We start from the raw sequence: 26484 nt of genomic DNA, 5'->3' as shown, positions 1-26484 counted from the left end.
ATAAACCTACTTAAAGCTCATTTGCAATTTAAGTGCAGAAAAAAGTGTGCGAGCGCAAACTTGTGCATATATGTACAATTGTATATATGTAAGTACATAAACATATGTACTCATGTGCATATAGAGATAAAAACAATGCCGAAGCTATAATACCCTTCCCAGCTGCATTTCTTATAGCTTAAATGTGTATAAGAAGATCGTCATCATGATTTTGATCAGTCAGCTGGTATGACTGCTATATGCTATATTTGTCCGATCTGAACAATTTGTTCGGAGATTATATCGTTGCCTTGGACAATATTACATGCTAAATTTCGTTAAAATATCTTGTCAAACAAAAAAATTTTCTATGCAGCTTTTTAATTTTGAACGTACACTTCGTATGACAGCTATATGCTATCCGATATTTACTTCTGAGTGTTACGAACTTCGTGACAAACCCTGTTCAGGGTATAAAATCAACGACATTAAAAACAACCTACAAGCAGCAATTGTTGAAGATGCTGTGTAGTGAATACATACATACATGTATACAAACATTGTTTTTTGTTGTATATAGTATGTGTTTCCTGCCCCATCAGCCGCTCGCCGTGTGAAAATTTGTTTGCGAGCTTATTTGTTTATTTGCAGCTGCTGTTATTGTTGTTGTTGCAGGTTTATTTTTGCACGCACGCACAACTACAGCTGTTGAAATATTTAAGGCGAAAATTCATTGCAATTCGTTGCATTAATGATGCGCTAAAATTGTGGTATAATGGACTCGATTCAACGGCATGAAGCTTCTCCATAGCGCTCTCCAGAATTTTTGCGCGAAAATAAACAAAAAATATGTAAGCAACCGTTAAAAAGCGCGTTGAATGTGGAGCTATTATTGAGCTGTAAAATTAAATATTTTTTTATATTCAACTGCATTTTAAAGTTCACTTATTGGCCTGTAAATAAATGATGATTAATGCCGTCTTTTGTTTTTTTGCATCAGAAGTCATAAACAACAACAACATGGCAATGCAAGCGGGTCAAAAGCGTTGTAATCGCAAAAAAAAGTTACTTTTGTGAGTTATATCTATAGGCGCCAATTTCAGCATAATGTTTGCTTTGGGCGCTTGGCAAATCCTTTGGGCCAGCGCCCTTCCACGCTTTCTAAGATTCATTATTATTTAGCAGAACGACATTCTACGCACGACTTTTGCGTTCTGAGAACTTCGTGATGACTATGTTTGTGACATCCTTCATGATATGATGTTCCTTTCCATGACAGACTTAAAACCGTTAAATTTACTTTGAAAAGACGTGGTAAGTTTCGAACTCTGGTCATCAAGCAGACGTTTAAGCTTATGCATATTAATGCTATCATCTTCGTCATTTTGAGAGTCAAGTTCATCCTGAGTGACGACGTTAACCTCCAAATTGTAGAAATCACCTTGGCATAGAATACCTTGTGCTTTGATTTTATTTGCTAGCTCGGCAAATTCAGTTCTGATAAGCCCGATACATTTGGAGTGAGTCCATACACGGTAATTAACCCACAAAACCGACGAGCACATAGGCTTATTTGGTTTGAGTTGAGTTAAATAAATTTATTCTTCTCTTCCTTTTTTATAAGATATAGATTTTATCTGGAGAATACGCTGGATAATGCAGCAGTAGTTTGTAACCTAATTCGATGAAATTAGCAGGAAGGACGACAAATGTATTAAGGCATGCCTTGACATGCTGGAAGAGCTCTTCGTTAAATACAGCTGTTTTTCTAAAATTCGATCGAATAATTCCGCTAGGTAGAATACTGTGACCGTCCTACTGCTCTCCAGGTAATTGATATACCATAGATCACACATTCTAAATCCAACAAAACGGTGGACTCCTTCCGGTCAAAAAGACAGTTTTCGTCTTCTTCAGAGCAGGTTCGCTACCTAATTGCGCTTGTTGTAAGAAAATATCGTCGACAGCTTACTGAAGCATACTACTAATTGCATGATATGACCCATACGATTTTTTCAGATGCGTACCAATTAATTAACTTGAGTGCGAAGTTGTCTGAAAGTTTGGCACCAGCCAGCCACAGGAAAGAGCTACACGGTGGTAATTTTCTCTTGCTATAGTTGCTGGACCTCACTTTACGCTGTTATATAAAATTGTATAACCTGATACATACAATTACATAAGGAACTTAAAAAATTATCAGAACTTGAAAAGGTAACATCATTAAAATGCTGCGAAATCTCATTTGGTGTCAAGAAATATTTGACCGAGAGCAAATTGCATTTTTCGCTTATTTTAAAAAACAACAAAACTTCTGTAACGACAACAATAACTTCACTACAATTTGTAAACTGGCAGCGAAAAGTCTGTGAGTTTTGCTGCAACGAGTTTGTTTGTTGAACTAAGAAAAAGAAACTACAAAGAAAAAGAAGGAGCCAAAAAAAAAAAAGGAGAAACATGGAAAATACGGTCGAGTGTATAGAGTGTACGACTATTTCTCTGTGAGTAACGGGTTCAAATCCTGCACCTGGATAATCTTTCAAAAGTTCGTTAAAAGGGACGCCAAATCTTTTATTGTACGTATATCTAGCAGGTTTTCAAAGTTTTTAAAAAATATTATCAATAATTCTAAGACTATTCAAGCTTTTATCTAATTGTTGGGCCCCCTTAAATAGACGGAAAAGTGTGGCCACTAACTGTGAGAAACGTCACTAAAAAGATATTTTTTTAAAGAATTTCCTTGGCAGTGTTGATATCACCCTAGAACATATCACTACTCTGCTAATATTTTGCCGGCAGCCCGAAAATTGAGTAGGCCCATCTAGTGGTTATTATATATTTTATTACCGACTACTTGCAGCAACTATTCTTGCTATGCAAAAACATTTTCAAATTGTAGTCTCTTGCATTTGTCCCTGTGAGTCTATTTTCTTGCTTACATCAAATCTTGTGTAGAAGTTCCTCGTTTTCTTAAGCTGCTTGCACCTTCTGAAAGTGTTGTTGCCTCTCACCCTTCGTGCCGCTGAATTTATGGCGTAAATATTAATGTTGCCATGTCACTAAAACCGAGTTGTTGTTGCACCGGTGCAGTTAGTTCGTCTGCACTGCATATTTCATGTGTACATTCATTTGCTCTTTAACCCATGGATGCATTTTCTTGAGTTTATTGCTATCCGCGGACCCCCAGGAACTCTTACCGTTGTTGTTGCTGCTTCATATTTCACTGCTGCTGCATAAACGCCATTAAAGTTGCAACAGTGTGTGTACTAATTAAACAGCTTGTCTACCATTAAGTAGTTATGCCAGACACGCCCACTAAAAACACCACTCTTCCTTGCGGCTCAACTTTACGTAACACTTGAGTGCATTCTCTGGTTTGTGCTGCATGCGCTAGTTTTGCTTTTTGTTGTTGCTTTTGTGTAATTAGTAAATTTACATTTGTTGTTGTTATGCAGCAACAAGGGAGACAGCAATATTTTGTGTATGATTCCCGTGAGCGTACTCTGACGGCGTCTACGATTCTTGAGTTGTGTGTGTGTGTGTGCTTGTGGAGAAAGTCTCAGAGCTCTTCTGCTTGAAGTGTCTTTCATTAGCATTTTTATGAATTTGTCTTTAAGTTGTTGCCAGCGCTTTTATACAGCCTCTTGCGCATAATAGTGCTGCAGGTACTATGGTTTGGGGAATGCCTTGAGATAAGTGTCAACGTTTGTTGGTGATTTTTTAAGACGGAACACCTCCCAGGTGCTTAAGTAAGATGCTGTAGAATTACGGAGAGAATATACCATTTGTCGTAATTACTATAATCTTAATGTACCCTTTAGTTTTAAATACCTTTATTTCCGTATATGATTTAAGCAATCGTACAACAAATTTTTTTTCTTTTTTTCGTTTGCTCTCTTTTACTCTGCTTTCAAATGGCTCTTAAGGATTCTATTATATCTGTCATCTGAACCCTAGTTTCCCGTCTTTCCATCAAGATCTTTTTCATTTTTCGATAGTTAGTTACAAGGCCTGCTGTCACCATGGAGGATACGTTCATTCCGTTATACACCATTTCGTTCGATACTTATTGATATTTTTAAGGTAATTTCAGAGTGTCGCTCTCATAGACATTGCCTATTGGCAAAAACCTGGGATAGTGGATAGTTTCACAAGCTTTTCTTGAGGCGAATTTTTCACCAGCAAAATCTTTCGCCATAAACAGGAACAGGTGGTAATCACTTGGTTCGAGGCCCGGACTATAAGGTGTATGCAAAAGAACCTCGCAACTAACCTTACAGAGCTTTTGGTAAGTCACTTTTGACGTGTGTGATCTTGCTTTACCTTATGGAACACAATTTCTCCCCTATTGGCCAAAGTTTGCCGCTTCTAGGCGATTGCTTTCATCGGACGTTACAATTGTTGACAAGACAGGCTCGAATTAAGAGTTTGATCGTAGGGAGGTGCTCATAGTAGATAATTCCTTATCAATCTCACCAAACACATAGCAAAACCGTCTTGAAAGGCAATCCTAGCTTGGCCATCGCTTGCGCTGACTCACGCGATTCGATAGCCGTTTTCAGTTGACGTTGTCGTAACTGACCTATTTTTGATCACCAGTAAGTCATGTGGCACCCATACATAGAGCTTATTTTTGTATCCAGCCTTATTTAAATGCTTACAAGTGTTTTTTTTGTGCAATATTCAACTCCTGGGTAACCGAAACAATGCTTACATGATTTCAATATTTTATCGATATTTTCGACTATTGGCTTTCCAGAGCGTGGTGCATCTTTGACATCAAAATTTAATTTATTTTTTTTTATACGAAAGTTATTTAATACGAAAGTTTACCATTTTAATGCTATAAAGCGTAACCCATCGCATTTATACATCAATTGAAAAAAATAATTGAGTTCTTTTCACTAGACTTAATATATTCCCGCAGGCAACTACCATCAAACGCTAGCCGAATCGAACTCGTTTAATTTTGAAGAAATCGTATTCGCGGATTTTAGAAATATGGAGAAAAAGAGCCGCTGAAATATGATTCCATTAATAGATACAGAGATCAAGTAACATTCAAAACAGTGGGCTTTACTTGCGAACCTTCTTTGAAAAAGGCGAAGACCGCCTCGTTACGTCAGCTATCGATTACCTGGAAAGGACAAAACGTTCACAGGGTTCTAATATGCCGACTTATAGTACAGATTCGACGCCGGAGACCAGAAAATATATCGTTATTGGCGAAGAAAAATGCTCCTCCCGCATGATTTATCCTACCTTCGCCGTCTTCACGGTTAATTTGGTCAAATTCACTTACGAACTGCTGCTCCATCCTCCTTGTTCTATCCTATTGATTGCAATTTGAGTCTGATGAGGAGGTCCGCCAGGAGGCCTACTTTGAAGAATTCCAGAAAATATATTTTTCAAACAGCTTAAAGAAGTTGGATAATCGCTGAAACAAGCGTACCGTGAAAATTGAGAAAACATTTTCGTTTCTCTTTTAGAGGTGATCTTCAAGATTTTAAGCAGTAGAATCCTTAAAAAGCATATTAAAATGGAGCAATAAAAATATTATAAAGCAAACTTGCTTCTTTATGCGCATTTATAACGTTTTGCTATCCATTTTTCGTATATGTAATTTTATAAATTATGCCAAAGGGAAGAATCTCTTCACATGCAACAACAATAAGAAACTAACTCAAGCGCCAGTTAGATGGCATTATGGAATAAAAGTGGGAGTATATTCAACTTTCAGTGGTCTTTTGAGTATTTATTTGCACAAACACACATATATACATACGCATACATGGGTCATTAACCGCTACGTAAGGCAAAATCATAGAGACAAAAACATAACTTTAAGAGACATATGAAAAAGTGATGCTGCCAACTCGTGTTTATGCATTTGCGGGGGGAACGCTTCTGCATAATATTCATATGTGTGTATGTATATGTGTGCATAGATAAAAAATTGCTGCAGCTTTCAAGCTGAAATGGCAACTGAACGCACACATACATTTCCGCATAAGCTAGGAGGGGGGGGAAATGGACGCAGTGGCATACCCAAAGGCAATTGCAGCGTAAAAGCCAACAACAAGCAAACAACAGCGACAACAAGTCCAAATGGCAATGCCGCTGGCAACAACAACAACAATGCAACAAACAACAGAAGCATAAATATGGCAGGCAAGCAGAGCAACTACTACTAGCCCCAACAACGACAATCACACAGAGCAAACATAAACATAAAAGCAGTAACAACAAATTTAACTCACACATACATACATAAATATGTAATCACAAAGGTTTGTAGTGAAAACGCAAAAGCTAACGAAAGGTTTTTCGTATAAAAATGCATTTCGAAATTAAACGGTAAAATTTTCGCATATAAAAATATGAATAAAATATGAAAATTGAAGCAGTGTAGGGCTTTCTTGCGGTAAATAGCTAGAACTACAACGGTGCAACTATTCCGCGAACGCCTTGCGGCAGGCCCTGGGAATAACGCAAGTATGACTTAAATACTAGAAATATACGCTTTAGCTTTGAGATTTCGATTTGGCTAAGGATCTATACAGAGAAGTTAAGCAATAAAACTTATCGACAAAAATATTCAGGCTGAAAATACGTTAGAGTTGTCTTATGGTGTCACGATGGTACCCGACCGAATTCTTAACACAACAAAAACTGTGACAACTCTTCGCCGCAAAATTTCTTTAAGCATTCAAAAATTAAAAGTTTCTCTGTACCTTCAACTATTATATGGAACAAGATGTTAAAGTAGCATTATTGAGCGTTCTATCTCCATCACGAAATATAAGTTTTATTTTTTTTATTCAACCAAATGTTTTGTTTTCGTTTCTTTTTTGGAGGTTGCAATTAAATCTTTTAATTTTTTTAATGGTTGTGCAAACTATGTATTAATTTTTTGAAATCATCGTTTAATTATAGACTATCCTTTTCATTGGCGACTTGAATTGGAACTTCTTTGAGCGAAGCTAAATAATCGTCAGTTCCTTTATTAGGAGTTCGATTTTGTTTATAATTATTGCCAGTCGTCTTAGCGTCGTTAATTTTGACGCCCAATTTTTGATGTTACCACAATTCAAGCCCTAAAATATATTATATCTAAACTCTCGCTCTAAAACCGTAAAATACCTCATATGTCACTTCCCTTTCATTATATTATTGTTGTCAGTTAACTGAGTAGTTCGCTTAATCCCTTTACCATTATTTTTGCGATATTTTTTTCATAAAATCGTCACCTGTCAGAGAAGAAGTAGGCAGAGTCCTTAGAAGAAGCGTTTTCTACTTTCATATGACTTTTTGTTTTGAATTTTTTGTTGTGTAGATCAACAGATGAGTAGTGACCTTCGCACTCACTGTCGACCACATTCTGTCCATGTACAATAAATACGTCGGTTTTACAATCTTTAAAATATTAGTTGTATTTCACACCAATTTTGCGCCGACACTATCTAAAGAAGAGTTATTAGTATATTGCTTAATCTTACAGAATGTTAATTTTAATAAAAGAGTTATCCTTTCCTCAATTTTGCGTAAAACATTGGAAGGGTTTATGTGTTTTATAGCTCGACAAAAAATAAAGTGGGCACTGAGTAGCCCGAAGGATAGTTCCCACAAAATCGCTCGTTAACGATGTTTATATTTTCTATTGTCTGGTGTTTAAACAATAACAGAAAACTATTCACGTACGAAGTGCCATCCGTCGTAACAATGAAATTGCATAAGAAGCCGTACACAGGTATACCTTTTTCGAAGCCTATACAATTAGGCCACGGTGTGCTGTATTGTAATTTTATAGAGCGGTTTCCCACACGCAGTGAACTAGCAACAAACACCGGAATAAAAAAATATTAATTATGGAGGGTATACTTGTATGCATGTACAGCTGTTGCTCTAAGCGTTATGGACTCAGTAGAAGTGGTAATGACTGAAGAGATACCTTTACTTGATCTCTTACGCTGAAAAGTTACTGTCCGTCGAACAAACAATCTACTTGTATTGTTATATTTGAAATAGTATTAAAACATAATTATAGCTCGCTTTAGGTGTTGAAGTATTCAGTTATATGTATCCTACAGCCCTCAGAAATAATGAAATCATTTTTCAGAATTTATCTAAGTATTTTTGGGCGAAATTAAATATTTTGATCGAATGAGTATTATCGGTTCATAATTTTTCAAAAATGCTATTGCTGCCACACAGAAAACAAGAAAACATTTCAAAGCAACGGCTTGAGAGTAGCGTTACTTAAGTCTCAAAATATTCGACTTAACTTCAATACTATACAGTATAATGCTCATAAGCAGTTAGGTTAAAAGTAAACTGTAAATTTATTGTTTGTATCCATGAATCATTCATCATTACCGTGAAATTTGAAAAGCTTTTGGAACTATGTTGAATCTTTTAAATTCTTCCTCTTAACTGGTTTTAGTTAGTTTAATATAAACTACTATATTTTATGGAGATTATTTTGTGCGAAACATTTTCTTTTGTTAAGATTTACATACATATATACAAACATACCTATATCTTACCTCAATCTTCTGTTTTCTCGTTTCAGGTAAGTTTCGCAGAATTTTCTTCGCAAATTCTGTTTTGCTTTCCACAGAAAACTGAAAAATACTACACTTCGATGAAAGTAAACAAATAACAGAAACGGAAAACTAAATAAACAGCAAGGCGAGTAATCGTCTAGACGGTCATAAACTAAAAAAAAAAAGTTTTACTATAGCTAAGAAAGTAGATAAATAGCAGATTGTGAGAAAGCTACAAATAATAAATACATAAAGCTATAAAGTATAGATACCTAAAAAGCTTTGTGATGAAAAAAAAAAAACAAAAATTAAATCTGACCCAGTTAGAGCAACATACGTAAATACTGGAGAGTAAAATAGTATTAAAAGTTAATATTTGAAGCATAAACAGTGGCTCAAATCTCGTACATATACAGATATATGCAATCCAACACAAGCACACTTGGAGCGGCCGCATGACTAAATGGAGAAATCCGGTTGTACTGCTGCTTGAGTTATCGCCAGAGTTCAAGCACCAAATCCACTATTGACCTTCACAAAGCTGTTCAAATATACACATACATACATAGGCAAGCTCATACATTTGTAAATACATACTTATATGTATATTTGTACAGTTTTGAGTTGTTATAGAAACGAAAATTAAAAATTCAATTCAATTGTGATAGAATAAAAAAAAAATTAATAATATCTCAATTAAAAAAAAAATTATTTCTAAAAATATATTTTGAAAAATTATTATACAGTTTAGGAAGTATGGTAATAATATGAAAACACTCTTCTGTGTACATCGTTGAGAGAAGTTGGAACAAGCGTTTCATATTGCTTTCTAGATTGGTATTGAGTTTATGAACAAACCGAGTATTTTATAAGGTCAGTATCACCCATGAAATCTGCTCACTCTAAACTCAACTCCGAATCCTTGCTATGTAATAAATTTTACTGTCGAAATTCTGTGAACTCTTGTTTTCTTAAAGTAGATTTATTTACAACTTTCTCTCTATTAAATCTTAAAATTTTTGGCTGAAAAATAAGATAGTATTTTATGTTCTGACCAGGGTATATTAAGTTTACCATGAAGCTTATAATACCCACAAGGAAACAACGGAGACCCTATAAAGTACAGATATAAATGATCAGAGTGACGCACTTTTTTAATTTAGCCACGTTCGTCTGTCTTTTCATAAGTGAACTACCCCTTGAGTTTTTAAGATATTGATCTGAAATTTTGCAAATGGGATTTTCTTTCCAAAAAGCTGCTCGTTTGTCGGAACCACCGATATCGGACCTCTATAGCGTATAGCTGTCATACATACTGAACGATCGGACTAAAATGCTTGTATGGAAAACTCTTTTATTTGATGAGATATCTGCACGAAATTTGACATCGTTTATTGTTTTAAGCAATCTCCGAAGAAATTGTTTTGTTCGGATCACTATGGCATATAGCTCCCATACAAACTGACCTGCTTAAATATAGTCCTTTTATGGAAAACCTTTCAATTTGACAAATTATCTTCACGAAATTTGGCACAGACTATTGTTCAACGCAGTGCTACATCCGAGCATATTCTTCAGATCGCACCACTATGGTATATAGCTGCCATACAAACTGAACAATCAAAATCAAGTTCTTGTATGGAAAACTTCTTCATTTAATAATATATCGGACCCTATAGCATAAACATACCTACTTTAGATAAGTGTGTTAGTAGATGGGCTCATAACTTTCAATCCGTTGCATTAAAACAACAGCAATCGACGATGGTTTGCGTCACATTGTTTATTTAGTAAACAAATATGTAAAGTTACGCCGTAAATTGCGAGCGACATGCGATCAACATGGCAAAGAAACGCGGTAACTAGAATGCAAAAAAACAAAAAAGCCAATGTTGAAATAAGTAAGCACGAACTATATTCTAAAACTGAAAACAAAAGAATAAAAAGTTGTGAAAAATTAAAAAACAAAAACACAGCAATAAACTCACTTAAAATATATGCATACAAACAAAAGATATAACAATAGAAACAAAAAACCAACAACAAAAACAATAACAAATAAATGCAATTTGCGTCAAAGCAATAAATAACGGCAACTCTTCACGGTTACCAAGCAGATTAGAAAGTGAAGGGGATACACACACACAAAAAACAAAAACATTATGCACATTTCGGGAAAACTTGACTGCGAAAATCGTTAAAAAACGCATTAAAAGAAAGCGCAATGCAACAACAACAAAATAACAAAATTATAATTGTGTCACGTGCGCAGACACGAAAAGAAGGCATTGGTTGAAGCGGCGGCGTGAAGAAAAAAGTAATCGAAACAACAAAAAGAAACCCAGCGTGGTAAAAAACTATACAAATTTAAAAATTCAACAGTCGCCGCCAAGAGCATTCGTACTTGAAAGTTTCGAGCGGCGCTGCGACAAATTTGGTGTTGAAATTGTGTTGGGGCGCGAATGTGTCGGCCGCAGCGGCAATGGCAACTGCAGAAAGTGCGATAAATTTCAATTGCAGCACCGGCAGCTAGCAATAGCAGCAACCACAATAGCGGCGCAAATAAATAAATTGCAAGCGACAGATAAGCGGGACTTTCAGCGAGCGCAAGCGGCGCTTTGCCAGTTGCAGTTAAGAGGTACCAGCAGTTTGCTACGGCGCACAAGCGACTGTGTCTGTGCGTGCGTAGCGTGTGCAATTGGCATGTTCATGGTTAAAAGTCGAAAAGTTGCCACCAACGAAAGGCAAAAAGCAAAAAAACAAAAGCCAAACGAAAACTTGTTCCACTTTCACGGCAAAACAATTCGCATAGTGAAAATGCATGAAAAAACACAAACACACATATTCACAGTTTGCCAAATAAGCAAAGCTCATGCATGTAGAGCCAACAAAAAAGGCGAGAAAAACAATCGCTTGTGAGCGCAAATGAAAAGCGAATACGCAACTGAAATTAAACTGCATTGTTGCGCCTTCTTTGCAACACTTTCGCTACAAAGTGCCAGCAGAAAGCAACAACAAGCAGCTAATACCAAATTTGCGCCGTCACAATGCCACGGGTGCGCAGCATTTTGTGGCAGCAATGAAAAGTTTGTTTTTGCAGCTGTGCGCCTTGTTGTTGTTGGCTATATTGTGGCTTGTAAATGCATATAATCGGCCATAAATCATTGAAGAGATAGCAATTGTGTGTTAAAAATGCTTTTGATATGGACTTTTTTTCCTCCATACCCAAAATATTACTCATACGCTGTGTCGCACTGGGAGGCGAGGCCAAATGATATTAAGCTCTTTTAATTGCTGGCATTTCGCAAGCAAACTGGAAATTTTATTTCGCTTGTGACCACTGAACTGTGACGCTCAGCAATGATTATACAGTTCTTTGTGATAAGAGTTTTCTGCCTGACTGACCGACTTTACAATGAGCTTGTATTCGAATGGACAGAGTTTTATCGAATCAAATAATGCAAAATAGAGAAATAAAACCACATTTATGTATACCATTAGCTATGTTATTGATGTGCGGATGTTGTGATTACGTGTCTAAATTCTGCTATAATCGTTCTCAAATTTATAACCGCTATCTAAATCTCTGCTTATTGTAAGGCTTTGAAGAATAGATTTACTATACCCTGAAAGGGTTTAATTTTGACACGCAGTTTTTAATAACCAGGGAAAACTTCGGAAACCTCGGATATATGTAAATGATCAGCGTGACGAGCTGAGTCGATTTAGTTACATCTGCCTATCCGTTTTTCTTATTTGTCTTGATATCTATAAGAAATTCGGCACGGATTATTGTTCGCGGCAACGCTACAATAGTCGAATGTATTGTTCAGATCGTAGTAGTTCAATATATAGCTGTCATACAAACCAAAGTTCCTGTGTAGAAAACCTTTTTGTTTGAGAAATTATCTTCACAAAATTGTGCGTAGATTATTCTCCAAGGCTATACAATAATCTCCGAAAGTATTGTTGAGTTCGAAAACTTATAGTTTCTAAATAGGCCCACTGATACTTTGCCTTAATTATATTTTGCTTTTGCTACGTCAAATTCAATGAAAGATTAAGTTGAAAAAATGGCAATTTATGGCAAGTTTGTGCATGTTGCTCAAGTTGGTTTGATATGTCACTACAACTTGAGCCAATTTGTCAGTAGAAATTGTTGCTGTTAACGCACTTGTCATTTGACATATTACAGGCCGCGCATCCATCTGCAATGTCGGTCACCCTTATGTAATGTGCATATGACTATGAATATGATTTGAAAGATATTTCATTTCTCGTGCTTTCGGTTCTTCATTTCGCATGACTGCTGATCTTGAACTGGTCTTTAAAATTTTGGAGCAGTTTTCATTACTCGACAAACGCTGTCCAATCTTAAAATATGATTTTCTGAGGACAAAATTCGTTTCGTTTACAAGCAATTGCTGTTCGCCGACGCTTTAAAAGTTCTGGGTTCAACGAACCCCTAAACTTAAATTACTATTTTATTTCTCACTCAAACTGTCGCATTGCTCGACCGTAAATATTAATAAGTTTCTGCAAATACTGTTATGTTAAAATGAAAACAGCAGAAAACATATTAAATGTGATTAAACGCTTTAGTGTCCTAACACTGGGCTGCAGGCTGCGTTTAACGAACAAAAAGCTGGACAGGTAGATAGACGTGTGATGGAAGGGAGAGAGACAGAGAATTGCTACGGTAAAAAGTTTGAGCGAGAATGTGATATACTTATGAGTAAACTCAAAACTATGAAAATAACGGAGGGCTTTCAAACAATGAATGATATTCTCTCTGTTGAGAAAGACAGCTGAGTATACTTCTTCAAGGAACAGGACGATTGACTGATATTTTTTAAAACATATGTTAAGAAATCTCGACATTAATATTTTTTTTGTCAAGATTTGCATTTTTCATTGTTAAAAAATTATGTAAAATATTTTTCTACTTATTTAAAACCGTAGACCTCATTTTTTGTAATAATTTAGTTAAAATCTTAATTTTTAAATAATTAACCTTACAATTTTATTTAATTTTTTATCAATAAATTTTCCCAAAAACTATTTCAACTCATGCGACAATTATAGTATCTTTCAGCGGTAACCCATAGTCTCTTCTAGCGAAAATATAATAGAATAACGTCGGAAAATGCTTAATTCGGATGTAGCCAAATATTATATACTTTCGCAATTTGCAAGCCGCAAAGGTGTGACATTATTTTCAGGCGTCAAAACGGCTTTGTATTAAGAAGAAAGTGAATTCAATATGCATTGTTCGATGAACTTATGGATCTCTTACAACCAACTAGCTGGAAACTAGGAGAAATACTGAACCAATTTAATCCATTTTCAAACCCAGCTTATCTGTAAAAACTATTTATTTTATCAAGATAACTCGTAAATTGATCCAGCTATTCAGTATAAAGCCATATAAATGTTTGAAGCATCTCATATTCAGTAACTAGAGGCCTCGAAAAGTTATATTAAGATTTCTACCATTTTTGGTTGAGAAGCGTCATACCTTGGTATCACTATCTGTTCAAAGTTTTATACCAATATCTTCATTGGTGTTCGATTTATATATTTAAGTGATCTGTGAGTCTGATTGAATTTGATATTTTGTTATATGTGAAGTTAATGTGGTTGTAGTACGATTTAATTATTAATCTATCTCGATTAGTTTTAGCTCTTACAAACAACAGTAAAGTAAACCAAACTATTATAAACCGTACAATATATTACGAGAGTATAAAATTTATTGTTTTCTTTTACTTTTTTGAGAAACTTTTTCGCTTGACAAAAGGTATAAAAAGCTTTGCCCTTTGGCTTCAAAAACAGTTTGCCTACCAAAACGGTCTCAGAAATATGAAAATCAATGGAAAAATGTTAGAACCTTACTTTTTATATGAGTTATTTCTAGTTAATGTGGCAGGAGATTTGTATAATTTTTCTGAGAGAAGCATTTTTCACATTCCCTCAGTACTGGCATAAGAGAATGAGGCTGCAGATCAAACGACTATTCAGAATTTGTCCTTAAAATGCTTTTCCAACGAGTCAGAGTAAAGCACAGAAATACAGAATATTCACCCAAAGCCACCGTACAGCCATATGGCTTAGCCGTAGCTGAATCCACTCAAGGTGAATGATATTATTTATAGTGTAAAAAATGAATTTATTTGCTCTGAAAAAGAAACTTGTAAGGCGTTCAGACAAAAGTGTTCGGAAATTAGCTGTAAAGAAAAAAGGGCTAATAGGAGGATTATTTAAAAATTGGAAGAGAACACTTTTTAATTAACATAGTAGATTTTAAGGTCTAACTAATTTGTTACAATTGTAATTTAGTATAACTGTTATGTTATAATTTTTGCTCTTTTACCATTGACCACCTGCTTTAACTTTCACCCAATCGAACTAACAGTTGACTGCTGCGCCATCTAGCGGTTAACCTAAACCTCACGGTAACACTGAAGCTTAAATGAAAACTTTACCAAAATCGATTCAGTGGATTTAGTAAATATTGGATCAAATGTAATGATATTTTTAGACAATTTGTTTGAATATATTTTATGCATTGATAGTTTTACGAGATGCTTTTTAACATGTTTTGTGATAACGACTAAAAATAGAGCTGCAGATAGAACCGCAAACGAATGCTATGATCTGAGAAATTTCATGCGAGCTGATTACTCTTTTTACTTGTTTACCAAAGCAGAAAAAAAGACCCAGGGTTTTTTATGCAGTGAATGCAGTTAACTTAGAGTAAAGAGTAGCGCCAGTTCCATTCCAAATAAAATTCTACTTCTTTTTAAAGCAGACCACCGAGCTTAACACTACATTGGGGTCAAGCCTATTACCGACAGGAAACAAAAATATTACTCATCAAAATGTATATATTTTTCTCTTATATAATTTTCGTACTCTAGATACAATAGGTTTTAAATTTTCATAGCTTTTAGTTTCTTGCATCTTGCTTCGTCTACACATTTTGACGTGATCGCAGCTCGAATTTTTAGCTCTGTGCAATTAAATTGCTTTTGCACACAATAAATTATATCAGCTATCTTGTCTGGATCCAATCTGGGCTTTCTGGTATGTTTAAGTTTATAGAACGTTGGCGCTATCCTGCCGCTGTAAGAGTGCGTAGCAAGCGTATCGGCACCAAATACACACGAAAGAAGTTTTCGTGTTGCAAACGAGCTGCTAATCCATCGAATCTTGTCGTACTTCGCTTTCGGTACAGTTGTACCATTCGGTCCTATTTTTACCATATGTGGGTCTTCCTCGGTTTCCTTCTCGGTTATATCCGAACTGCTGAAATCGTCAGTTATTTCAGTTGAGCACTTTTCGGAGAGCATTTCTCTGTCAATCTCATTGGCGAGGGCAGTAGATTCTTCTTTGACTAATTGATCTTCAATATTAATTGCTTCCTCCTTTACCTGATCGTGAGCATATGTTTGCACTGTATTTTCATGCTTTATCTGGTGGTTCTGAATTGAAGGTGTTACTGCATCTTGTACTGGTTCTTCCTTGAATACAGTTATGAGTTCGGTGCGTGCCGCTTGTGTAGTTTCCTCTCTCTCAGTGTTAGATTTTGGATAATCAAATATATGTTGCGAAGGCGGTGTATGCCTTAGACTGATGTTAATATTTTGTTCGATTGGATGTGTATTATACTCCGAATTTAGAGCGCCCGCATGGGAAACACGTTGTTTTTTGGATATATTATCTTTAATTTGATGTTTGCGTCTGCGTTTCAGGCATGTGGTGCACTGAGTGCTTGACAATATAGTATTCGAAATTTTCCGTAATATTTGACCCATTAAAATCTTTTTAAAATACAATGTTTTCTAAAATTATTTTTTTACTAGCTCTTGGAGTTTTTGTTGAGTTCAAGTAATGAAAGTATGTGACCAGCAAGACGAAGGAAGTTCGGGTTTTATGCCTTTTTAAAAGCGTCAAGCAGGTAAAATGTAGTTTGCCTTCATTTGAGTAAGGCAGGTATGATTTAACTTTAGATTCGTGGAATAAAAAATGTAGGGTATATATATACCATATATGTAGATATTTAGAACAAGGTGCGTTTTGGTACACCGAAAAAGTTAGTTTCAATAACATAGCTAAGTCGCTAATATAAGTATGCTCTCGCAAAAAGTTTGAGCAATATTGAGAGAAAAAATATTCTACATAACTCCAACATGAAATTTTGTTCGTTTGAGTACGAAGTGAATTGTACGATTTTATTGGTCTTAAAAAATTTTCATCGAACCACGAGCTTTCAAAAGCTTTTCGAAAGCTCCATCGTAAATTACCTGCTGTAAACAGAAGCAAAAAGAGATTAGCTATTTTCGGGGTTATATTATTTTGAAATAAACTTAAGTCAAAATTTTACAAAAATATTCAGGTAAATTTAGAAATGCCCTTTACCTTCAACAGTAAAGTATTATACGCACATTTTTGACGTCCTCACTTCTGCTCTTTTTAATTTTTTAGTTTTTTTCAATTCAATTGTATATATATATATAATATATAATATTTTATTTAAAAAATTCTCCTTGCTATGAAAAATAAAATAAATAAAAATTATTTTCGCGTGAGAAAAGTAAAAATAGGTCGAATGTTAATGCAAACTTTTAGGATATAAATAATATTTTGGTATCGTAATAAAATAGTTTTCTTGAGGAGGTCTTAGAAAATTTTTTTTTAAGTTAGCTTGGTAAAAGACGAATAAAAAGCTTCTACTTGGTCTGGATTTAATTAACTACAATATAACTAAAGCGTCAACGTTGTACAGTTAGCTGTCCACTTCTCGGGCTCCCCTGTGATAATAAATAAAATACGATATGTTTTGTACTTCATCATCAAACAACTTAATCTGCAGACTTATACCTTATCAAGTAATTTTTCTACATCAGCATCTCTTCAAGACTGTTTACACTCCAAATACGCAATTTTCCCCTATTTTCCAAACTTATTTTGACAATTATCCCTCTAGGAAATTCTATATCTCTAAAAACCACTTATATCCACCTAAGATATCTAAGCAAACAGATGAAAATTAATAAATGATTAAGATTTAATAATATATCAATGTTATTCATTGTGGATTCAACATTTCATCAAGTTAAGTGTGAAATGCTCATCAAATCTCTCTGACCATACACTCTATTTTGTTTTCGGTTGAGATGAGATTCGTATACGGTATACTCGTATGCTCCGCTAATTTCAGTCTCAGTTTCGTTAAGCTTTCTATTTGCTTAATGACTGTCAATATATTGGCCAAGAGGTCTAAAAATTTCCCCCCTTACGGGTTTTCGAAATCTAAACACCTTGTCATATCCGAAAAAATATTTGTGGAACACACTTAATAGGTTTAAATACTAACATTTCTGTTGTGAGTAAGTTCACTTTTTGAGAGATAGCTTTTGTCTAAAAAAATACGGGTGAATTAATATTTAAAGCAGCCTATGCAAATTCGTGACCAGCTGGAACATTTAATGTCTATTTTCTTTTCAAATGTAGTTTTGACGAAGAACTTCTTTATGATCCATAACCATGCTTTTTTGTCTATCATGTGCTGAATTGTGCTGACAACCTGATAATAATTTGATAGCCGTCAAAGTCCTAGTTCGGTTCGAAATTTGTCGCATTGAGGTCTCAGGAAAACTGCGCAAAAAATCAGAAAGATATTACAGTAAGAAATTCGCGATAATTGCTAATGTAAAATATAAAATATTTAATATATATGTGCAAATTAATAACCAATATAAGAAAGATTTAATGATTTAATTAATGTATTAATGAGTTATTGAGCTTCTTTGCTCTTGTTAACGATTTTTCATCCATATTCATATTCTCATATGTATTGTTTGTATGTATATGTATGGATGTAGCTTGTAGTTTTTTATTTTACTTTTAATGTAATTTTTACATATCGAAAATAGCTACCTACATACATGCATATATAAATATACTGATAATAATTTAGCTTTGAATTTTGCGCTACTTCACCCATATGTAGTATATGTACATGTGTAACATTTTACACATATGTTATAAAATTTTACATTTATTTTTATATTATTTCAGGCTGATTGTAAAAAAATATAATACTAATAAAAAAATCAAAAATATTGCAAAAACAAGCTGCGCCTCTTTACGCAGGACATCGCTCATACTGGCTTTTTATTTTAATTTACGCACAAGCGTTGTCGTCACTGATATTGCTCATTTGGATGTGTATGTGTGAGTTGTTGTTACGTAGCATTTTAGTCATTTGCCTCGCCACTGCACAATTTTACTAGGGGCTTGGTATTTTCGTTTTCGCCTTTACATGCAAATGTTTTCGATTACTGCTAAATAAATTTTTACGTACAGGCTCATATTGAGCATTAAATTGAATTTTTGCAATTCGTTGGCTGAATGCAAAAGTTTATATATTAGTTGGTATACATACCTCTATCTGACTGTGTGTATACTAAAATTACATGAGACAAGCTGCTTTTGAAGTGTAGGTCAACTGTCAAATCACCTATCATTTCGCTGTCAGTTGTTTTATAATTATTTTAGCTCAAATTTACATATTTTTTCGGATGTCTGCTACTTTGACCTATTATATGAGTTAAAGGAAAATTTGCTAATACCTTACTACCTGGTGATAAAATCATATTTGCATAATCGGACGTTCTACGTCAAGTGTCGTAATGCTGAGTCGGATCGGAGACCCATACGCGTTGGTGTACCTCAAGATAACCTGTTTGGGCCTGTGTTCATCATTCTCTATATGGCTTTAACTTTGACTCCACAATGATGGCGTCGAGTAGCAATTCTATTGCCGCCTACAGAAATTTTCAAACGGAATTAAATGCTCTAGAACCTTGGCCTACCAAATTGAACATTGACATTAATACTGATAAGTTCATAGAAGTTGTGTATAGGTACCTGCATAGAGAGACCACATGAAAATCAAGAGCACTCAGCTTTGGTTAAGGTTTGCGCAGCTGTATTGGCTCCTAAAGGCAAGATCCTGCTTCAGTCGACTCATTAAAGTATCTGGTCGTAGGGAACTCAAACCTTGGGGAGCTCAGCTCATTCAAATTTTAAAGTTATTCAAGCCTTTCAAAATAAATTTCTTTTACCCTAAAGTGGTTGTACCTTTTTATGTTTGAATTGATGTCCTCCGTCGAGAGCTAAAAATTAAATAGAAGAATCTAGTAGTCGTTACCATCGTTGGAGAACTATGATAACGTACTTGCGATCCAACTACTGGATAGTAGCCAACAATGTAAGATACTAAAAAGATATCATGCATAAGATCTCGCATAACAGTAAAATATTTTTCATTGTTCAATATCATTGTTTTTGTCAGCAAATTCAGTCACTGGAGCAAATGGACCATTATGTATACAATTTATATGAAAGTAGTTTTCATCCATTAGCATCATTTTGGCCTTTGGCTATTTATAGATGATTTACCGATTTGAGCAAGTGTCACCGTAGTCTGTTGAACAATTTTCTGCTTTTGCTCTCGAAGTAACCATTTTAAGTATTAAAGGATCAAGGAAGATGTTATCTCTTGGTACTAAATAGCGTTGTTGTTGTAGCGGCAGTAAGCCGTAATTTGGAGGAATATTGCCAAGTGGGCAGTCCTTAGCCAGATAGGAATCCGAGTCCGTTCCGTTTAAGTAGACTCGATTGTAAGGGGAACGGTCTTAAGTCCTGCTTGGCTAACATTAAATTAAAAATGCAGTTCTTTGCCTCTGTAGATCAACTAAGATGCTTTGTTTTACCTTTTTATTTAAAATGGAGTCGTCGCTGTCCGTTTTTAGTCCAGAATGACCATGAAATCCTTGTATCTTTGTTAAAGTTTCTTCTTCAAACTACATTTCTCTACTAAAGTAACTTACTTCTTACTTATATTTGTAGTTGAGTTAACTATTAACATGACCGTTGATAGTTAAGCTCTTGAGGCCCACTTTAATAATACATAGTACTTAGTTCTGGGTAGAAAATTTTTCTAGACCTTGTTTCACTACTGTAATACTCGTCGTTCTAGGCTTTTGTAGTACTCAATTTTAGCGAGAACCCGTTATCTCTTGTTATACATTGCTCTCTCTTAAATACAGAAATATTATGAGTAAAAGCTAGAGTTGTATTTATATATTTAATATTTAAGTTTTAGCAAAGCTTTAAATCCTTTCAATTATTTTTATCGAAAAATAGTGCAAATAAGCCCAGAGACCAATCAAGCGCTGAACGAAATGAAAAAACACTTATGACAGTTTAGTAGCAAAAAATTGTTGCATGAATGAAGCAATTAAAAGAAATCAATTACAACAGAATATTTTATTGGTATACAACCATTGCAATGGATTACACTGAAAACAACACAAAAAATACAGCGAAGAATAAAAATGTGTAAATAAATAAAAACGCACAGTTGGCAATATAAGCTATCGGTGAGTAGCGGCAAACAGTTGGAGTATTTTACTTGCCTGCATCCGCAATTCATAAATAAGTAAGCATCGGAGATACATATATACATATGTATTGTATATATAAATAAAACTTCATATATTTGCATGTATATATTCATGTGTATGTATGGGTACATTTCACATACAATCATGCAACAATCAAAAAACAATTACTAACGAGAATTCACAACATTTTATAGGAACTAACGTTCAATAAATAATTGGCAATACCGGAATGAGAGCGAACGAATAAAACTATATTTCAGTTAAAAAAAAGTAGATTCATCCACTCATAAACTTTTTATTTGCCCATACATGTTGCATGCCGCAAAATGCACACAACGCCGCTACGCATTTTTTACTCCGGATTCTGCTCTGCGTTGCTTAAATGCCTTAAATATTTTAATACCTATTTGTTTATTATATAATTTAATTTTTTGTTAAACTGTTTTATCGCGATACTTTTTTATTGTTTCGGCTACAGTTTTCATTAACATTCACATGCTCATATTGTTGTTGGCTCTTTTTTGTGCTGCGCTTATGTTATTGCCCGCTTGAGAGTACTTGTTCCATGTCGTTTCGTTCTTTCACGATTGCTCACGTATTTATTTATGTTTTGTTGCTATTGTTACTAGTTTCAATGTCGGCTGCTGTTGCACTATAATGATTTCATTGACCCTTTGGGAATACATGCTGTGCCGGCTAAATGTACAATAAATAGAGTTCAGGGGTTTTTGTTATTTCAAATATTTGACTATATTTATTAGAATGTTTAATTATTTATTTGTGAAAAATTATATTGAGTTAAAAAAAATTAATACTAACAAAGAAAAGTTCTTGTCACCCTCAGGTATGTGACTACGCTAAAAATTTATTTATAGCGCCTAACTGTAGGCTACGTTAAAGCTGTATTACCGGTAAATCCATGGTTTGAAATTGAACTGCTAATAGACGTGAAATGTTAAGTTTTGATATATGAAAATGAATAAAAGTTATATAGGTCTAGTAACAAAAATCCATTAAACTTGAGGTTCTATTTAGCATAGTTGGAATGTTTCGCTTTAGGTAAAATATGCAACGTTTATTTCGATAACTAATTGCCATTTTGAAATTAGTTTCAGAATGTCGTTCCCATAAAAACCCTTGTGCGGGCTGTACGCTGAATTCATAAGAACATCACAATCAGGGGCTTGAGCTTCTGGCGACTCATTTCCGATGTAAATCTAATCTTAAGCCCCAACCTAGGCACCTTCGACGGCAGTTTTGATTTCAGAAATTTTATTGAAAGCGACTTCAAACTGGTACTTACAATTAGTTATCGAACAATTTTATAAAATAATAGCAAGAGCTTTTAGAAAATTAATATAGTGTCTAGTAAAAATAAATTCATTATTTTTCCAATAGACGACTTTTGTAATCTATATTTCTCGTTGTATAAGTAAGAGTTTCTATATGCTATCAAAAAATTAGATTTCGTACAAAAAAAAAAAAAAAAATTAGAGCTAAACTCTGCGATGGTGTCTCTGGATATGGTTAGGAAAGTTTTGCTAAGTTTTTATTGGTATCGGCAAGGAATCATCTAATATGAGCTGATCACCTACTGTTAATAATTGGACCGTCAGAAGAAAGTATTCGCCCAGAAGCGAACAGCTTTGGCCATTAGGAGAGGAATTGTATTTTCTCATGACAACTTAAAGCCACATATCGAACTATACATATATTTTTTAATTTATATAAACATAGTTACCTAACTTAATTATCATCTTGATTCCTTAAACAAGAACCCAAAAGAAAAATTATACAAAAAATCGATGATTAAAGAAGTTGGGAGCCAGAGTTTGTCCAGGGCTTTTTAAATGGCGACGTCAAAAGTATGATTACTTCGGATTCATTAAAATTAAAACTATCACTATTACTATTTGGAATATGAGCAAGTAAGGTGAATAAACTCCACCTGGTATGCAAATGATTGGATCTATGCAAATTAAGAGAGAAGATCGAGAATATTTTCAAATCACCAGCATACGAAAAAAGTGTTGGTAAAACAATTAAAAAGAATATTTATAAAATAATGAGAAGCAGAGAGTCTATTAAAGAGCATTGTGAGCGTCAGGTCAAGGTAAAGAACTATTAGAAATTTTTCAATTCGTGGCAGTAGAGTTGATTGTCGGAGAGCGATCAGAGCTAAGCTCAAAACTAGACAGCGTAGACCGCTTGTCTTTGAATCTGTACATTTTTTCGGTATTTAATTTTTAAATTTTTTAAATAAATCTAATGAATGATACCTTTCCAAATTGCATTTATTAATTGAAAATTAATATTAAAGCATTAGCAATGGCTAAACATTTTTTCAAAATACAAAAAAAAAATCCAATGATAGGCCAATTTCGCCATCAATTGAACGAATAAAAAGTTATTAGCCATTTACTATACTTTCTGAATATTTACACTTTCCAAATTGCTGCATAAAACGAAAATGAAATATAAACACACGCTATCAGCAGCATTAACTTTTAACAGATTCGTTGCAGCACAAAGCAAACACTGTTTTTTCTAGAAAAGCAAATATTAAAGCCACTTTTAAACATTTTTTCATCAGTATATCAAATGGCGCAAATGAAAGCAGCAAACTGCTAAAAACGACTAAAATGTTATAAAAAAAATTACATAAAAATATAAATAACAACAAGTTACCAAAAAAAAAAAAATTCACCGCAAATTTGTCAATATGTTCTGTTCGTTGGTTTATTGATTTTTGTGGCTTACTATAACCACGAACACAAAGCGAATATAAAAATCCCATGCATGTACCAAACAAAAAACAGAATTGAAAATTTACCAACAATTAAAACAAATAGTGACGTGCTGAAATTGCTAATTTAAAACTGAAAACTGAACCGAAAAATATATACGTTCTCTTATTTTCGATATATTAAATTTTCTAGATTATGGTTAAGATAATTGTTAATTGTTCATATTTTAACGACATGTGGTTTCATTTATTTTTAGAATTAATTAATTAATTAGCTTAAATTCATTTAACGCCTACAAAAGCTATTACTGCTATGATAAAGGCTGTTTTTAATATACTTAAGCTTGTTTTAACTGCTCAAAATGAAAGCTCGACATCAAAGGCATCTCTAGAAACGATTTTCGTGCTGAGAAGGTAATTCGTTTCAATAGTATTTGTTTAAAGCTGATATGCTAATTTCTGAGGTCTATTTTGGGGTTTTGTTTGTCAGCATTTTCTTTAATGAATGAATGTCTACCATCTGATCAAATATCACCCGGACTGGTAAAATATGTAAACTAAAATTTCACCTATTTTTATACAAATATTTATTATAACCTCCAAAATAAGCTGCTTTTGAGCCAATGCTAGCATGCTAACGTTGAATCCAATTATACATCACTTGTTATAAGCCTCGGTTGTGATGGTCTTCAGTGTCTTCAGCGCATTTTGGTGTTTTCGGTTTTGGCTAATTTTTCGAGCGTCATCAGGGCTAGATATGGGCAGTTTCGTCTTCATATTCATAAACCCACGTCTCGTCAACTGTAGCGATGTGTTTGATGAATGTAGGGTCCTCAGCTACGTTGTTAAGCATCTCTTTGGCGACTCCTACTCGACATCGTATCTGCAAAAGCTGCAGGTCTTTTCGTATGAGTTTTGCACTGTTACGTTTCATACCCAAAACATTAACCAAAATGTATTGAGTCGATTCATAAGAGATGTTGAGATCCTTTGCCATCCCTCTGTTGTCAACATGGTGATAATCCAGTAAATATGCACCACAAATATGCATATTAGTGAATTTCCGACGCCAGCGCCACCTAGTAGCTGAAACCTAAATATCGATTAAAAGTTTGAGTTATTTTAGGAAGAAATAATCAACCTTAGCGCACATCCGCTCTATTTTTCATCTTTCTGCTTTCTACTACCTAACTGAAAATACTCTTGGATGGATATAATATGTTGAAACATGGTGGAAAACAACCTATGAGCCTCCCTGTACATTCTTTTTCATTTAACAATACCGATTTGCTGGAAGTTGTGGCTTTTTTCACCACTCTGATGGAATTTTGCCCATACAATTCTGTTTAATTTTCCCCTCAACTGAAAATATTTCGAAACTCAAAGAAATTAAGTGTTCGACGCATTCCTCCCGACGCGCTGCATTCGAAAACAAATCAGTTTGAATATTCTCGAAAGCACTCAGTAATGGTTGCCTGATTGAATTTCGTGCGCAATAAACGTGATGAGCAAAACAAAAAAAAAAACAAAAAAGAATAATGGCAATGGCAAAAACAATAACAATGTACAATGCAGAGTAAAATTATAAGCGCGCAAAGTGCCGAAATCGAATAAAACTTTCCTTTTTGTGCCAAAGTCCTTGCCAAACTGCTAAAATTCAAAGCATTTCTGCATTTCTCGTCCTTCCCGCTCGCGCTTACCCCGCATCGCAATTGAACACAAATATTTCCACATCAACAATTATATTCTGCGCGCACACAAACAACAAATGTATTTACGCTACAGCACGTTTCGTGCGCAAACACTATCCAGAGTTGCTAAGTGGCGCGGCGTTGGCGGAGCGCGTAGGGAAAGTTCGTAAATTTGATTTTCGGCAAAAGTGAAATATTCTTGATTCGCGCACAACTTTGCACATTGTAAATAAAGCGCAGCAACAACTTGCGCGCTCCATCTCGTATATATATGTGTGTGCGTGTATGTGACGCGATTGCTGCCACATTTGCCATACACGGCGGTTACGTATACGCCGTGGCGGCGGCGTGCGCTCTACCACCTTTGGCAGCCCATAAATTGCCAATATTACTGAGAAGTGCGAAATATTAAAAATAAAACGTCGAGTTCCATTTGTGCATTCGTTCATTTCTTAATTAAATGCTGCGGCGCGCTGCACTCTCGCTGCCATGAGGAGTGAGCGCGTACAAAAGTAAAAAACTTTTTAATTTATTTCGACATGTTGCCGTTAACGCTACCCTTGCTGGCGTACTTCCGTTGTCGTCGCGCCGCTGCTGTTGCACTTGCACTTGCCATAGTGGCGCTTACTGTTATTTCACCTGCCTTTTGTTATCTTTAACGATTTATTATTTTTTATGCGCTTTGCGCTGCCAGCACATAAATATAAAATTCAGCAGCTGTTGTCGGGCGCTTTTGGGCGACTTTTGGTTACTTGCGCGCTGTCAGTTGGTGAAATGCGCATATTTTACCACTTTGTGGCATGTTTTGTAACGGCTCCAACTGTGCAAATTTTTTTCGCTACGCTTTCGCTTGCCAAATTTCATAGCGCTCGAAATGGCAGCGCATGCCAAAGAAAAATTGCTTTCAACGCGCAAATTACGGCCGCTCACTGACCGCTGGCCTTGCGCTGATTGCACTTCAGGCGCATTCGCTGTCAGCAGCGGCGCGCTGCTGCGTATCTGTTTGCCTTTGTTTAACCGCAAACTAGTTTTCTAAACTGCTTTTG

The 26484-nt window shown here is 34.9% G+C and overlaps 1 protein-coding gene across 3 annotated transcripts in view; it reads left to right on the top strand.

The window, feature by feature from the left end:
• Positions 1 to 26484, top strand: part of LOC106614761 (streptococcal hemagglutinin) — a 256841-nt gene that overhangs the window by 82588 nt on the left and 147769 nt on the right. The window lies entirely within an intron of this gene.

This window comes from Bactrocera oleae, chromosome 4, assembly GCF_042242935.1.
Source record: "Bactrocera oleae isolate idBacOlea1 chromosome 4, idBacOlea1, whole genome shotgun sequence".
In the NCBI taxonomy this organism is placed as follows: Eukaryota; Metazoa; Arthropoda; class Insecta; order Diptera; family Tephritidae; genus Bactrocera; species Bactrocera oleae.
This window is presented reverse-complemented; position numbering and strand designations above follow the sequence as displayed.